At 42.0% G+C, this 15,373-nt stretch overlaps 1 non-coding gene across 1 annotated transcript; it reads right to left on the reverse strand.

Moving 5' to 3' along the window:
- Positions 1-8,390: 8,390 nt before the first annotated feature.
- Positions 8,391-8,581, reverse strand: LOC116556471. Its single transcript, XR_004271020.1, has one exon. It is a non-coding gene; the product is annotated as a U2 spliceosomal RNA (small nuclear RNA).
- Between the last annotated feature and the right edge of the window lie 6,792 nt (positions 8,582-15,373).

Consider the following 15,373-nt stretch of genomic DNA (forward strand, 5'->3'; position numbering starts at 1 on the left):
TCTCTACTAAAAATACAAAAAATTAGCTGGGCATGGTGGTGCGTGCCTGTAATCCCAGCTACTCAGGAGGCTGAGGCAGGAGAATTGCCTGAACCCAGGAGGCGGAGGTTGCGGTGAGCCGAGATCGCGCCATTGCACTCCAGCCTGGGTAACAAGAGCGAAACTCTGTCTCAAAAAAAAAAAAAGGAAAGAAACTGCTTTCGGGGGAGCTTGGCTTATTTTTTTTGAACACGAGCCAACCAGTGCTCCACAGCCAGCTAGATACAAGTCTCTTCCTTCCTCACTCTGGTGTCTGAGGGGCTACGTCAGCGGCTTTTCCTGCAACAATGTGAGCACATATATTTGTGAGGGGTAAAAGCCTAGAATTGAAATAGCTGGCCAGGCATGGTGGCACATACCTGTAATCCCAGCACTTTGGGAGGCCATGGCAGGCAGATCACCTGAAGTCAGGAGTTTGAGACTAGCCTGACCAACATATAGTGAAACCCTGTTTCTACTAAAAAATACAAAAATTAGCTGGGCGTAGTGGTGCACACTTGCAATCCCAGCTACTTGGGAAGCTGAGGCAGGAGAGTCACTTGAATCTGGGAGACGGAAGTTTCAGTGAGCTGATATTGCGCCGCTGAACTAAGTCTGGACAACAGAGCCAGACTTTGTCATTCAAAAAAAAAAAAAAAAAAAAGAAAAAAGGAAATAGCTGGACCAAGGGATTTTTTCATTCCCATTTTACAGATGAGATACATGCCTTTAAACCTTTGATATTGATAAATTTATTTCCAAAGAAGTTGTATCAATTTATACTCTCAACAACAAAGTATATCTGCCTATTCATTTGTAAATACAGTATTATACAAATTTTTGATATTTGCCAAGCTGACACACAAAAAATGGTGTCTTATAGTTTTAATTTGCTTATTTGGAAAGATGATAATATGACAACAAATAGTTACATAAGCACAGTACTTTCTCAGTATTTTTACTTTGTATATAAAGTACTTGAATAAATACAAATACTTAAAAATACTTAAAAGGTATTTATAGTAATTCCATAATTATATTCTTGTCCATTGTCCATTTTCTGTTAAGGAAATCAAACTTTTTTATGATAAAAATTGAAAATAGTTTTCCCCAGCCATATTTTGTCTTTCAACTTTATGGTATTTTTTGTTTGCCGATTTCTAAAAATGTAAAATATATTACTTTGAAAAAATTAAAGCTCTAGGGATTGTTTTTTGCTTAGAAAGATTAAGATGTGACTTCCAATGTAAATTACTTTTTGAGACAAATTACTTTTTATCTCATTTTTACACATAACTTTGTGACTCATCTAGATTCTATTTTTATGTACAGTGTGAGATAGAGATTTGATTTGATTGTCTTTCCAGTGGCTAGCTGTTTTCAACAACACCATTTCTCTTCTGATTAGAAATGACACCTTTCTCACGTTCTAGATAACCCAACACATTTAAATCCTTTTCTATAATTTATACTGTTCTAGTGATCTACTTCCTTATTTGGGTGTCAATACCAAATTATTTCATTTACTGTGGTCTATTTATTTATTTATTTATAATTTATAATTTTTATTTTTTTAGACAGATTTTCGTTCTTGTTGCCCACACTGGAGTGCAATGGCGCCATCTCGGCTCACTGCAACCTCTGCTTCCCAGGTTCAAGCGATTCTCATGCCTTAGCCTCTTGAGTATCTGGGATTACAGGCATGCGCCACCATGCCTGGCTAATGTTTGTAATTTTAGTAGAGATGGGATTTCTCCATGTTAGTCAGGCTGGTCTTGAACTCTTGACCTCGGGTGATCTGCCCATCTTGGCCTCCCAAAGTGCTGGGATTACAGGAGTGAGCCATGGTGCCAGGCCCTATTGTGGTCTTATAGTATATTTTAATAGGTGATATTGGTTTTTCTCAGGATTTTATGGTTATTTTTTCATGTGAGCTTTGGAATCAGATTGTCTTACATTAAGAAAAATGTCTATTGGTATTTTAAATTTTATTTAAAAGCTTAAAAACTTAAATGTTTTTAGATTAAGTTTTTGGAGCAGTATTTGGTTTACAGAAAAATTAAGCAGAAAAATACCGAATTGCTATATGTCTCCCCTTCACACACCATGGTTTTCTTTTCTTTTTTTTTTGGAGACGGAGTTTCGCTCTTGGTACCCAGGCTGGAGTGCAATGGCGCCATCTCGGCTCACCACAACCTCCGCCTCCTGGGTTCAGGCAATTCTCCTGCCTTGACCTCCTGAGTAGCTGGGATTATAGGCACGCGCCACCATGCCCAGCTAATGCTTTGTATTTTTAGTAGAGACGGGGTTTCACCATGTTGACCAGGATGGTCTCGATCTCTTGACCTCGTGATCCACCCGCCTAGGCCTCCCAAAGTGCTGGGATTACAGGCTTGAGCCACTGTGCCTGGCGGTTTTCTTTTTTTTTTTTTGAGACGGAGTTTCACTCTTGTTACCCAGGCTGGAGTGCAATGGTGCGATCTTGGCTCACTGAAACCTCCACCTCCTGGGTTCAAGCAATTCTCCTGCCTCAGCCTCCCAAGTAGCTGGGACTACGGGCTGTGCCATCATGCCCAGCTAATTTTTGTATTTTTAGTAGAGATGGGGTTTCACCATGTTGACCAGGATGGTCTCAATCTCTTGACCTTGTGATCCACCCGCCTCGGCCTTCCAACGTGCTGGGATTACAGGCGTGAGCCACCGCACCCGGCCCTCTTTTTGTCTTTCTTTCTTTTTCTTTTTTTTTTTTTTTTGGGACAAGATTTCACTCTGTCACTCTGTCACCCAGACTGGAGTGTAGTGGTGTGATCATGGCTCACTGCATCCCCAGCCTCCTGGGCCCAAATGATCTTCCCACCCCAGCCTCCAGAGTAGCTGGGACCACATGTGTATGCCACCATGCCTGGCTAATTTTTAGAATTTTTTGTAGAGATGGGGGTCTCCCTATGTTGCCTAGGCTAGACTCGAACCCCTGAGCTCGAGTGATTCTCCTCTCTCAGCCTTCCAGTGTTGGGATTGCGGGCATGACCACCATTCCCGGCCAGTTTTCCCTGTTATTAATATCCTGTAATTAAAATTGATGAGCCAATATTGATACTTTATTGTTAACTAAAGGCCATACTTTACATTAGGGTTTACGCTGTGGGATGTACATGCTATGAATTTTGACAAATGCATCGTGTCATGTGTCTACCATTGCAATGTCATACAGAATAAGTCGTTTCACTGCACTAGTAATCCCATGTCTCACCTATTCATCCTGCTCTTCCTGGTCCTCCACAGAATCCCTGACAACAGTTGATCTTATTACAGTCTTTACAGTTCTGCCTTTCTAGAATGTCATGTGGTTAGAATCAAACAGCACATAGCCTTTGCATCCTGGCCTCTCTCACTTAGCAGTTTGCATTTATGGTTTCTGCCATATCTTTTTGTGGCCTGGTGGCTCATTTCTTTTCATTACTGAATAATATTCCATTGTATGAATGGACTACAGTTTATCCATTCAGCTATTGAGGAACACCTTGGTTGCTTCTAATTTTCGGCAATTATAAATAAAGCTGCTAAAAACATTTATGTTTGGGATTTTTTTGTGAACATAGTTTTCAGCTCAATTGAGTAAACACCTAGAAGCATGATTATTGGATCATATGGTAAGACAATGTTTAGCTTTCTAAGAAACTGCTAAACTGTTTTCCGAAGTGGCTGCACGGTTTTCTTATTTGTTTGTTTGTTATGCTGGCATGCAGTGGTGCGACCTTGGCTCACTGCAACCTCCATCTCCCAGGTTCAAGGGATTCTCTTGCCTCAGCCTTCCGAGTAGCTGGGATTGCAGGAGCCCACCACCATGCCTGGCTAATTTTTTTTGTATTTCTAGTAGAGATGGGGTTTCACCAGGTTGAGCAGACTGGTTTCAAACTTCTGACCTCAAGCGATCCACCCACCTTGGCCTTCCAATGTGCTGGGATTACAGGCATGAGCCACCGCGCCCCCCGCCTAGCTGCTTTGCTTGGTTTTCTTTTTTTTTTTTTTGAGATGGAGTTTCGCTCTTGTTACCCAGGCTGGAGTGCAATGGCGCCATCTCGGCTCACCGCAACCTCCGCCTCCTGGGTTCAGGCAATTCTCCTCCTGAGTAGCTGGGATTACAGGCACGCGCCACCATGCCCAGCTAATTTTTTGTATTTTTAGTAGAGACGGGGTTTCACCATATTGACCAGGATGGTCTCGATCTCCTGACCTCGTGATCCACCTACCTTGGCCTCCCAAAGTGTTGGGATTACAGGCATGAGCCACCGCGACCGGCCAGCTGCTTGGTTTTCTAATCCTACCAGCAACGAAGGAGAGTTTCTGTTGCTCCACTGATTGGTATTTTAATTGGATTAGCATTACATTTATAGATTAATTTAGGAGTAATTAGACTTTCATTATATTTATTGGTATTATCCAAGAATATGGTAGATCTTCCAATTTATGAAATCTTCATTTATATTCCAGGTAGTTGTTTTTTCTTTTTTAGACAGAGTCTTGCTCTGTTGCCCAGCCTGGAGTGCAGTGATGTGATCTGAGCTCACTGCAACCTCCGTCTCCCAGGTTCAAGCAATTCTCCTGACTCAGCTTTCCGAGTAGCTGGGAGTACGTGTGCACTGCCACACCCAGCTAATTTTTTTTTAAGATTTTTAGTAGAGATGGAGTTTTGCCACATTGGCCAGTCTGGTTTTGAACTCCTGACCTCAGATCATCCACCAACCTTGGCCTCCCAATGTGCTGGCATTACACACATGAGCCACTGCTCTTGGCTCCAAGTAGCATTTAAAGTTTTCTCTAAGCTGTGCTGGGAAATAATCCTCCAGGGGCTCTCCTGTTTCTGAATGTCTTGGGTTTTTCTGCCTTTGTTCTAGACTATCTTTTCAAGGACGTAATATAGCAAATAGACTTAAAAGATAGAGTTAGTATCTCCCTTAGTGACAAAGGGCAGGCATGTTTAAGGTCTAGTATAAAATATTCAGATTCCCTGAACTCACGCCTCTCGTCCTGTAGTGCAGATCACTGCAGGCGCAGGTGTCACCTGGCCCTCTTTTGCCCCGGCCTGCATAAACTAGAGCTCAGGAAATTGTCACAGAAAATGCTAATAGTCTGACTACTGTAATTACTGTAACAAAATCTTTTGTTTCTGAGTAAGGAGTCTTGCCTCTCTGCCAACATCCATGAAACTGTGGCAGACTAAACTTTTAGCTTGCAAGCAGGGAAAGATTATTTTTATTTAGTAGGAAGAAAACAGATTGTTTAGTAGGAAAAAATATGTTGTTGTTTCCATATGATGGAACTATTCTTATTATTTTAAAAGTCTATTTTTAGACATTTATTATTAAAAGTCTATTTATTGTTACACAGTCACCTTACTGAATTCTCTTATTGCTTCCAATAGTTTTACAGTTATTGTCTGAACATCATATTGGCTGCAACAAATAATTTTGCTTCTTTCTTTCCACTATATCTACTTCTTTTGTCTGTGTTGACCAGTACTTCCAGATATATGCTAAATAGATGTAACAATAATTTAAAACTTGTCTAGTTTCTGACTTTAATTGAATTGTTTACAGCAATTCACCATTTATCTTAACACCAGGCTTTGGCTTAAGAATTTATATAGCCACAAAAATAAGTATGGATAGGCATGACTATATGTACTTGTATTAAGAAAGAATTTTTTAAAAATCAAGAAGTAATGTTTTCCTTTTTTTTTTTTTTTTTTTGAGACAGAGTCTCACTCCGTCACCCAGGCTGGAATGTGGTGGCACCATCTAGGCTCACTGCAACCTCTGTCTTCTGGGTTCAGGTAAGTCTCCTGTCTCAGCCTCCCGAGTAGCTGGAATTACAGGTGTGCACTACCACACCAGCTAATTTTTGTATTTAGTAGACACGAGTTTTGCCATATTGGCCAGGCTGGTCTCGAACTCCTGACCTCAATTGATCTGCCTGTCTTGGCCTCCCAAAGTGCTGGCATTATAGGCATGAACCACCATGCCCAGCCAATGTTTAATGTTATCAAATGATTTTATAGCATCTCTGGATATACAATTTTTTTATGTTTTTACTTTGATCAATTAATAGACTAAGTAAATTATATAAATAGGTTTCTTAATATTTAGCTGTTCTTTCCAGGTTCAAATCTATTTTGTTCTGGTATATTATTTTTCAGTAAGTTCCTGACTTCTATTTATGAATACTTTTAATTTATTCTTCTGCATTCATGTTCATAAATTATTCCATAAATTTTGATGTTATTGTGATATATGCATTAAATGTGGTATCAATAAATAATGATTCTATGAAAAGAAATTGGAAACTTTCTTTTTTAGTGTTCTGAAATAGTTTACTGGCTTGGAAGTTTCTGTTTTTCAAACATTTGTAGTTGTTGGCTTCTAGTGGTTTTCATTAATTTATCCGATTTTAAAAATTTATTGTAAGTTCATGAGGTATATGTCTCTATGTCTCTATCTCTATCGATATTTATATCTATCTATATTTGAGACAGAATCTTACTTTGTTGCCCAGGCTATAGTGCAATGGCGTAATCTCAGCTCACTGCAACCTCTGCCTTCCGGATTTAAGTGATTCTTCTGCCTCAGCCTCCCGGAGTAGCTGGGACTTTGGTCGAGCTTTTCTATTTTTAGTAGAGATGGGGTTTCACCATGTTGGCCAGCTTGGTTTTGAACTCCTGGCTTCAGGTTATTCACCTGCCTCTGCCTCTCAAAGTGCTGGGATTACAAGCGTGAGCCATGGTGCTTGGCCCTCACTGTTTCTTAAATCATTATCTGAGTGTGTTTCTAGCCTTCTCCTGTTGCCCTTCCTTTCCCCACTGCTGGTTTTTTTTTTTTTTTTTTTTTTTTTTTAAAACAAATTTTTCCCTTAAAACAAAAACAACAGCCTTTCTAGGTTTAATCCTGTCCTGGCATCTGCTTCTGGGAAGATCTAACTAACATAATTCTTTCCTACCTGGGCTTGACATCATTAGCTTAGGTCAGCTATGATCCTGAGAGTAGACAGAGATCTCTGTTAATCTCTCTGAATCCAAGGCCTCAGGCTAGAATCAATGTGCTGGGAGAGGACAATTCACCAATTTATAGCCCTTGTGTGGGGATGTTAGAATTGAATATTGAGATAATTTCTTTTTTCTCAGAAAATTTTATTTCCTCTACTCTAAGCAGGAAGACAGGACCTCCATGGCATGCAGAGGCTGCCTGAAAATATCCTTTCATCCTGTCCTTTGGGAAAATCTTGACTCATGATGCTAGGTATCTCTGAGCAATGTTTTAAGGAGGGAAGAGCAAGCAGAGGACATCTGAAGCCCAGGAGGAGAGAATGGTCCATTGCTTCTCATAGAATGGAGTCTTGAGAACTTTCTTATCTTAGGGATTATGGAGCTGTAAGCCTCAGAGCAGGGTGGGGATGCACTGTGGGCTGTAGCATAGGCAGTGGGTCCTAAGATGGTCCTAGATTCCCATCCCCAGGTACAGCATGTAAGTATGAGAACCAGAAGACTTCAAAGTACCATGGGGGTTGAGACAATGACGATATTAACAGTAATGTTATAAACTGAATACAAAAGTTTCTTTCTTGGTCTATGTCAGCTTTCTGGATTCTTGGGGACCTTAATGGGGACAAAGGAGCCATAAGGATGCCTGAGATTGAGGCCAGTCACGGTGGCTCAATTCTGTAATCCCATCACTTTGGGAGCTGAGATGGGTGGATCATCTGAGTTCAGGAGTTTGAGACCGGCCTGGCCAACATGCTGAAACCCCATCTCTACTACAAATAAAAAAACTTAGCTGGATGCAGTGGCAGGTGCCTGTAATCCCAGCTACTTGGGAGGCTGAGGCAGGAGAATTGCTTGAATCCGGGAGGCGGAGGTTGCAGTGAGCTGAGATCGCGCCATTGCACTCTAGCCTGCGAAATAAGAGCAAGGCTCCATCTCAAAAAAAAAAAAAAAAAAAAAAAAAAAATCCCTACGATTGAATGCCCACCAGCCCAGTGAGATGGGAATTCAGAGCCAGATTTGACCTGATTTCTTTCTCATCCAGTTTTTTGAGTTATAAGCCACAAACTATCATAGCATCCGCACACCCATGCAGCAAACCTGCAAGTTGTATACTTGTATCCCAGAAATTAAATGTTTTAAAGAAAGAGAGAAAAGTTAAAACCCAGATTGTTATCTGGTGAACTTTGTTTTTTAAAAAGTTATCACCTCTCAAATGCTAAGCTAAAATCTAAGTGCTTCCAAGGATTCAGAATCATTATTAACTTTGTTAGGAGCTATAAGCAAACTGTGGCAAAGCATTTCAGTGTCTAACTTTATAGACCAATTGTGTCCCCCGAGGGGGTGCACCGTTCCTGGAAGCACTGCAATACCAAGTCGATGCGTGGAGTGGATGGAGCAAGCTCCTATTCCATCTCCTGACTCCAAAAATGCATTTAATACATTGTCCTCGGATAGAGGACGTATCAGATATTAAACTGATAAGAACAGATACTACACTTGATCTTAGCCAAAAGGCCGAGAAGCGATGCTGTCGCCTTCGCCCCCGCAGTCACCGTCCCACTCTCATCCACATTCAAGTCGCGGTGAGAGCTCCAGCCTCGCTCCTCGTCTCATTCCCTTGATCTCTTCCACACCACTATTGGTGCCATTGCACACTCGGGCCGATTTCTTATTCTCCACGTTGAAAAGGGAAATTTTACACCCGAGATTGTTCTGTGGTTCCCGGGCTTTCATTTCAAATTTGCATGCCCCGCCCTTTCCCAGGGGGCGTGACCTCCGCGGTTGACTCCGCCCCCTGGGCCACCTCCGCGTGGAGAGCCGGGGCTCCGCTGGGGGCAACTTACTTTTTTGTCTCAACCAAGCGAAAAGACGGAACCGAAAGAGATTAGGGGCTACGGCGAGGGGGTCTGTGGAAGATACCTGCCATGTGTCTACCATTGCAGTGTCATACAGAATAAGTCGTTTCACTGCACTAGTAATCCCGTGGCTCACCTATTCATCCCATTCTTCCTGGTCCTCCACGGAATCCTGACAACAGTTGATCTTATTACAATCTTTGCAGTTCTGCCTTTCTAGAATGTCATGTGGTTAGAATCATACAGCACATAGCCTTTGCATCCTGGCCTCTCTCACGTAGCAGTTTGCATTTGGGTTTTTGCCTTGTCTTTTTGTGGCTTGATGGCTCATTTCTTTTCATTACTGAATAGTATGTCGTTATATGAATGCACCACAGTTCACCCACTCAGCTATTGAAGAACACCTTGGCTGCTTCTAATTTTTGGCAATTATAAATAAAGCTGCTATAAACATTTATGTCTGGATTTTTTTTTTTTTTTAGACTGAGTTTCACTCTTGTTGCCCAGACTGGAGTGCATCTCGGCTCACCACAAACTTCGCCTCCCGGGTTCAAGCGATTCTGCTGCCTCAGCTTCTGAGTAGCTGGGATCTCAGGTGATCCACCTGCCTTGGCCTCCCAAAGTGCCTGGATTACAGGCATGAGGCACTGTGCCTGGCCAGAAAATAGAAATATATGTAATACATTTTAGAAAGAGGTTCACCAAATGAATTTAAAAATAGCTAAGTTAAAGCTATGCGTATTATGCCGTAATCCTTTTTCTCCAGTATCAGGGAAGTTCTGCACACTGCAGCAACTAAAGTAGTTTACTCTCATGTGGTAGGGAATTTGTAGATGGTAGCAACACTTCAAATGCCTTACAGCCTTCTTTAGACAGACTTCCCACCCCCAGCTATGGCCCCTACCATTTTCTCTCCCTCCCTCCCTCCCTCCCTCCCTCCCTTCCTTCCTTTTTCTTTCTTTCTTTTTAAATGGATTCCTGCTCTGTCATCCAGGCTGGAGTGCAGTGGGCAACCTCTGCCTCCGGGGCTCAAGGGATTCTCTCACCTCAGCCTCCTGAGTAGCTGGGATTACAGGTGTGTGCCACTGCACTTGGCTAATTTTTTGTATTTTTATTAGAGACAGGGTTTCACCATGTTGGCCAGGCTGGTCTTGAACTCCTGACCTCAGGTAATCCACCCACCTCGGCCTCCCAAAGTGCTAGGATTATAGGTGTGAGCCACGCACCTGCCCCATTCTCATTCTTTTCTTCTTTTCTACCTTATTCACTCTGTCCTCATTTGGCGTCACAATATTTAGTGGGTCTGGCCAGCTACGATCCTCCTATAAAGATGGAAATGCAACTGAACTGAGCCAAAGACCTCAGCAAGTAAAGGAAGGAAGCACCCAAGACATGAGCTTTGTTTCTTTTATTTCTCTACCACAACAGGATGAGCTTCATTTATGTTGTTTCATAATTTATTGTTTTTTTTTTCTTATTATTTTTTCTATTTTTTTTTTTTTTTTTTTTTTTTTTTAGACAGAGTTTTGTTCTTGTTGCCTAGGCTAGAGTGCTCACTGCAACCTCCACCTTTCGATTCTCCTGCTTCAGCCTCTCGAGTAGCTGGGACTACAGGTGCGTGCCACCATGCCTAGCTAATTTTAGTATTTTTAGTAGAGACGGGGTTTCACCATGTTGACCAGGCTGGTGTCAAACCCCTGACCTCAAATGATCTGCATGCCATGGCCTTCCAAAGTGCTGGGATTACAGGCGTGAGCCACCGTGCCTGACTCTATTGTCTTTTTGAGGCATTAAGTATACTTACTTAAAAATCGTGTTAAGATTTTTCTATTACTTACATTTTATTAGGATCTATTTTCTTGCTGCTTCTTTTCTTTTTGGAGACGGAGTTTCGCTCTTGTTACCCAGGCTGGAGTGCAATGGCGCGATCTCAGCTCACCGCAACCTCCGCCTCCTGGGTTCAAGCAATTCTCCTGCCTCAGCCTCCTGTGTAGCTGGGACTACAGGCACGCGCCACCATGCCCAGCTAATTTTTTGTAGTTTTAGTAGAGACAGGGTTTCACCATGTTGACCAGGATGGTCTCGATCTCTTGACCTCGTGATCCACCCGCCTCGGCCTCCCAAAGTGCTGGGATTACAGGCTTGAGCCACCGCACCCGGCACACCTGGCTAATTTTTACATTTTTTTCTAGGGACTGGGCCTCCCTATGTTGCCCTGGCTGGTCTCAAGCTCCTGGGCTCAGACGATCTGCCTGCCTTGGCTTCCTAAAGTGCTAAGATTACAGGTGAGAACCACCATGCCTGGCCAAGGTGAGTGCAACAGCTTATTCTTCTCCTTCTTTTTTTTTGAGGCAGGATTTCACTCTGTTACCCAGGCTGGAGTGCAGGCCGTAACTCAATGCAGCCTTGAATTTCTGGGCTGAAGTGATTCTTCTGCCTCAGCCTCCCGAGTAGCTGGGACTACAGGCATGCACCACCATGCCTGGCTACTTTAAAATACATTTTTTTAGAGATGAAGTCTTACTACGCTGCCCAGGCTGGTCTTGAATTCCTGGCCTCAAGCCATTCTTCTGCCTTGGCCTCCCAAATTGTTGGGATTACAGGCATGAGTGAGCCCCCGCACTTGGCCCAATAGCTTAGTCCTTACTGACACTTGATGACTTAAGTGTTATTATACTTATGGTGTGAAGGGAGGGAGGAATGATGAGCTAACCTAGTAGACTATGGCACAGAAACTCAGGAAAAAAAGTTTCCATGGCTCATTAGTAATATTGAGACTCGCAAAGTCAAAAGATCACAGGAGTTGTAAAGGATCATAGAGGTCATGAAAGACAACTTCTATGACATTTCTGATGGATGCTCATCTGGCAATTTAAATACTTATAGCAATGAAGAATTCATTGTTCTATAAGTTAATTCATAAACATTAGAAACAGACAATTTTTTTTAAAAAAAAAAAAAAGAAAAAAGAAAGAAAAAAAAAGAATGAAGGAGAGGAAGAAAGAGAAAGAGGAAGAGGGAGAGAGAACGGGGGTGTTGCTTTATTGCCCGGGCTAGAATGCAGTCTAAAAATGGGTATGCCTATAATTGTGCTTAATAATAGAGACATGAAAAAAAAATGAGGGAAGAAAATAACAAACAAGCAGCCAACCAATATTTCATTGAAACCTGTAAATAGATGTGTTGTGGTACTGATAAGAGTGTATATTTTGTGTATTTAAAGTGGAGAGTTCTATAAATGTTAAGTTTATTTGTTCCGGATCTGAGTTCAAATCCTGGATATCGTTGTTAATTTTCTGTCTCATTGATCTGTCTAATATTGATGTTGAAGTCTCCCACTATTATTGTGTGAGAGTCTAAGTCTCTTTATAAGTCTTATATATCTGGGTACTCCTGTATTGGGTGTGTATATATTTAGGATCTTTAGCCCTTCTTGTTGCATTGATCCTTTTATCATTATGTAATATCCTTCTTTGCTTCTTTTGATCTTTGTTGCTTTAAAGCAACTCCTGCTTTTTATTTATTTATTTATTTTTGCTCTCCATTTGGTTGGTAAATCTTTCTCCATCCCTTTGTTTTGAGTCTTTGTGTATCCTTGCATGTGAGATGGGTCTGGATGCAGCATACCGATGGGTTTTGGCTTTTTTTTACCTGTCTGTGTCTTTGGATTGGGGGATTTAGTCGATTTAAATTTAGAATTAATAATAATATATGTGAGTTTAATACTGCCATTTAATGTTAGCTGGCTGTTTTACCTGTTAGTTGATGTAAACCCTTGATTATGTTGATGCTGTTTACTTTTTGGTATTTTTTAGAAAGGCTGATACTGGTTGTTCCTTTCTATATGTAGTGGTTCTTTCAGAAGCTCTTGTAAAGCAGGCCTGGTGGTGATGAAATCTCTGAGTGCTTGCTTGTTCACAAAATATTTTATTTTTCCTTCGCTTATGAAGCTTAGTTTGGCTGGATGTAAAATTCTGGGTTGAAAGTTCTTTTCTTTAAGGATATTGAATATTGGCCCCCACTCTCTTCTAGCTTGTAGGGTTTCTGCTGAGAGATCTGCTGTGAGTCTGATAGGCTTCCCTTTATGGGTAACCTGACCTTTCTCTCTGGCTGCCCTCAGTATTTTCTCCTTCATTTCAACCCTGGTGAATCTGGCGATTATGTTCCTTGAGGTTGGTCTTCTTGAGGAATATCTTTGTGGTGTTCTCTGTATTACCTGGAGTTGAATATTGTCCTGCCTTGCTAGGTTGGGAAAGTTTTCCTGAATAATATCCTGAAGCGTATTTTCCAGCTTGGATTGATTCTCTTCATCACATTCAGGTACACCTATCAAGCGTAGATTAGGTCTTTTCACATAGTCCCATATTTTTTGGAGACTTTGCTCCTTCCTTTTTATCCTTTTTTCTCTAACCTTGTCTTCTCGTTTTATTTCATTAAGTTAGTCTTCAACTTCTGATATCTTTTCTTCTGCTTGATCGATTCGGCTGTTAAAACTTGTGCATAGTTTGCGAAGTTCTCGTGTTGTGTTTTTCAGCTCCATTAATTCACTTATATTCCTCTCTAAATTGTGTATTCTTGTTAACATTTCGTCAAACCTTTTTTTAAAGTTCTTAGTTTCTTTGCATTGGGTTAGAACAAGTTCTTTTAATTCACAGAAGTTTCTTATCACCCACCTTTTGAAGCCTGCTTCTGTTAATGGAACACACTCCTTCTCCATCAGGCCTTGTTCCATTGCTGATGAGGAGCTGTGATCCCCTGTAGAGGGAGAGGCGTTCTGATTTTGGGTATTCTGAGCCTTTTTAGGCTGTTTTCTTCCCTTAGTTATAAATTTATCCATCTGTGGTCTTTATAATTGGGTTTCTGAGTGGACGTCCAACTTGTTGATTCCCAGCACTAAAATCTGAGCAACCCACTGCGCTGGCCAAAACAGCGGCGTTAAGATTGATGGTGCTTTTCTGACTCTGCACCAAGAACCACCGCACCAAGGCCGCAGCAAAACTGCCTTGCTGGCCACAAGAGTCGCGCTGGCGACCCGTGGGACTCCTCTGCTGGGAATCTCCTGGTGCGTGAGCAACAAAAATTCGTCTGAAAGTGTGGTGTCCTCTCGTTCTCTGTGCTTTCACTGGGAGCTACAATCCCGAGCTGCTAGTGATCAGCCATCTTGGATCTCTCTCCCAGACAATTCTTTAGACTGGGCCAAAAAAGACATCTTGGAAATTTCCACCCATTGACCTGAAAACAAATCCGCTTCTACATGATGTCAAGTATGTGCCCTTGAGTTTTCATTGTTTCAGGCCAAACACTTCCAATTTCTTCAGCAGTGGTGAGTAGTGATACAGAATAGAGTCTCTGCAATTATGCTCAAGGGCAATGATTTATGTAGCCCAGGGGTGGGCAGTCTTCTTCTGTAAATGTGCAGATAGTATACAATACTTGAGGCTTTCTGGGCCATACAGCCTCTGTTGCAATCACTGAATTCTGCAATTGTTGCACAAAAGGAACCACAGACAGCATTTAAATATATAGCTGTTTTGCAATAAAGCTTTATTTATTTATTTATTTTTGGAGACGGAATCTTGCTCTGTTGCCCAGGCTGGAGTGCAGTGGCACAGTCTCAGCTTACTGCAACCTCTACCTCCTGGGTTCAAGCAATTCTCCCACCTCAACCTCCCAAGTAGCTGGGATTACAGGTGCCCGCCACCAAGCCTGGCTAAATTTTTGTATTTTAGTAGAGACATGGTTTCACCCTGTTGCCCAGGCAGATCTCGAACTCCTGACCTCATGATCTGCCTGCTTTGGCCTCCCAAAGTGCTGAGATTACAGGCATGAGCTACCGCCCAGCTGCAATACAACTTTATTTTCTTTTATTTTTATTTTTTTTGAGACGGAGTTTCACTCATGTTACCCAGGCTGGAGTGCAATGGCGCGATCTCGGCTCACCGCAACCTCCGCCTCCTGGGTTCAGGCAATTCTCCTGCCTCAGCCTCCTGAGTAGCCGGGATTACAGGCACGTGCCACCATGCCCAGCTAATTTTTTGTATTTTTAGTAGAGACGGGGTTTCACCATGTTGACCAGGATGGTCTCGATCTCTTGACCTCGTGATCCACCCGCCTCGGCCTCCCAAAGTGCTGGGATTACAGGCTTGAGCCACCGCGCCCGGCCAATACAACTTTATTTACAAAAACAGGGTAGGCTTGGATTTGGGTGGCAGTTTGACCATCTCAGATTTAGTTAGTTCTCACATGGTTTCTAGGCTTTCATCAGTTGAGAGGATTCATCTGGAGGACAACACTCTAAATGAGGGTGACTAATATGCATCTAACAGGCTTGTTGCCTCTCATAAGAAGAACAAAGATATAGAAGATGGTACACAGACGATTTAGCAGAAGAGAATGCTAGCTTTGCAACATATTAACTGTGTGCCTTTGAGCAGTTATTCATCTTGTTGTGAGCCTTGGCTTC

Source organism: Sapajus apella, unplaced genomic scaffold (genome assembly GCF_009761245.1).
Source record: "Sapajus apella isolate SASKATOON/1434 unplaced genomic scaffold, GSC_monkey_1.0 scaffold16, whole genome shotgun sequence".
Taxonomy (NCBI): Eukaryota; Metazoa; Chordata; class Mammalia; order Primates; family Cebidae; genus Sapajus; species Sapajus apella.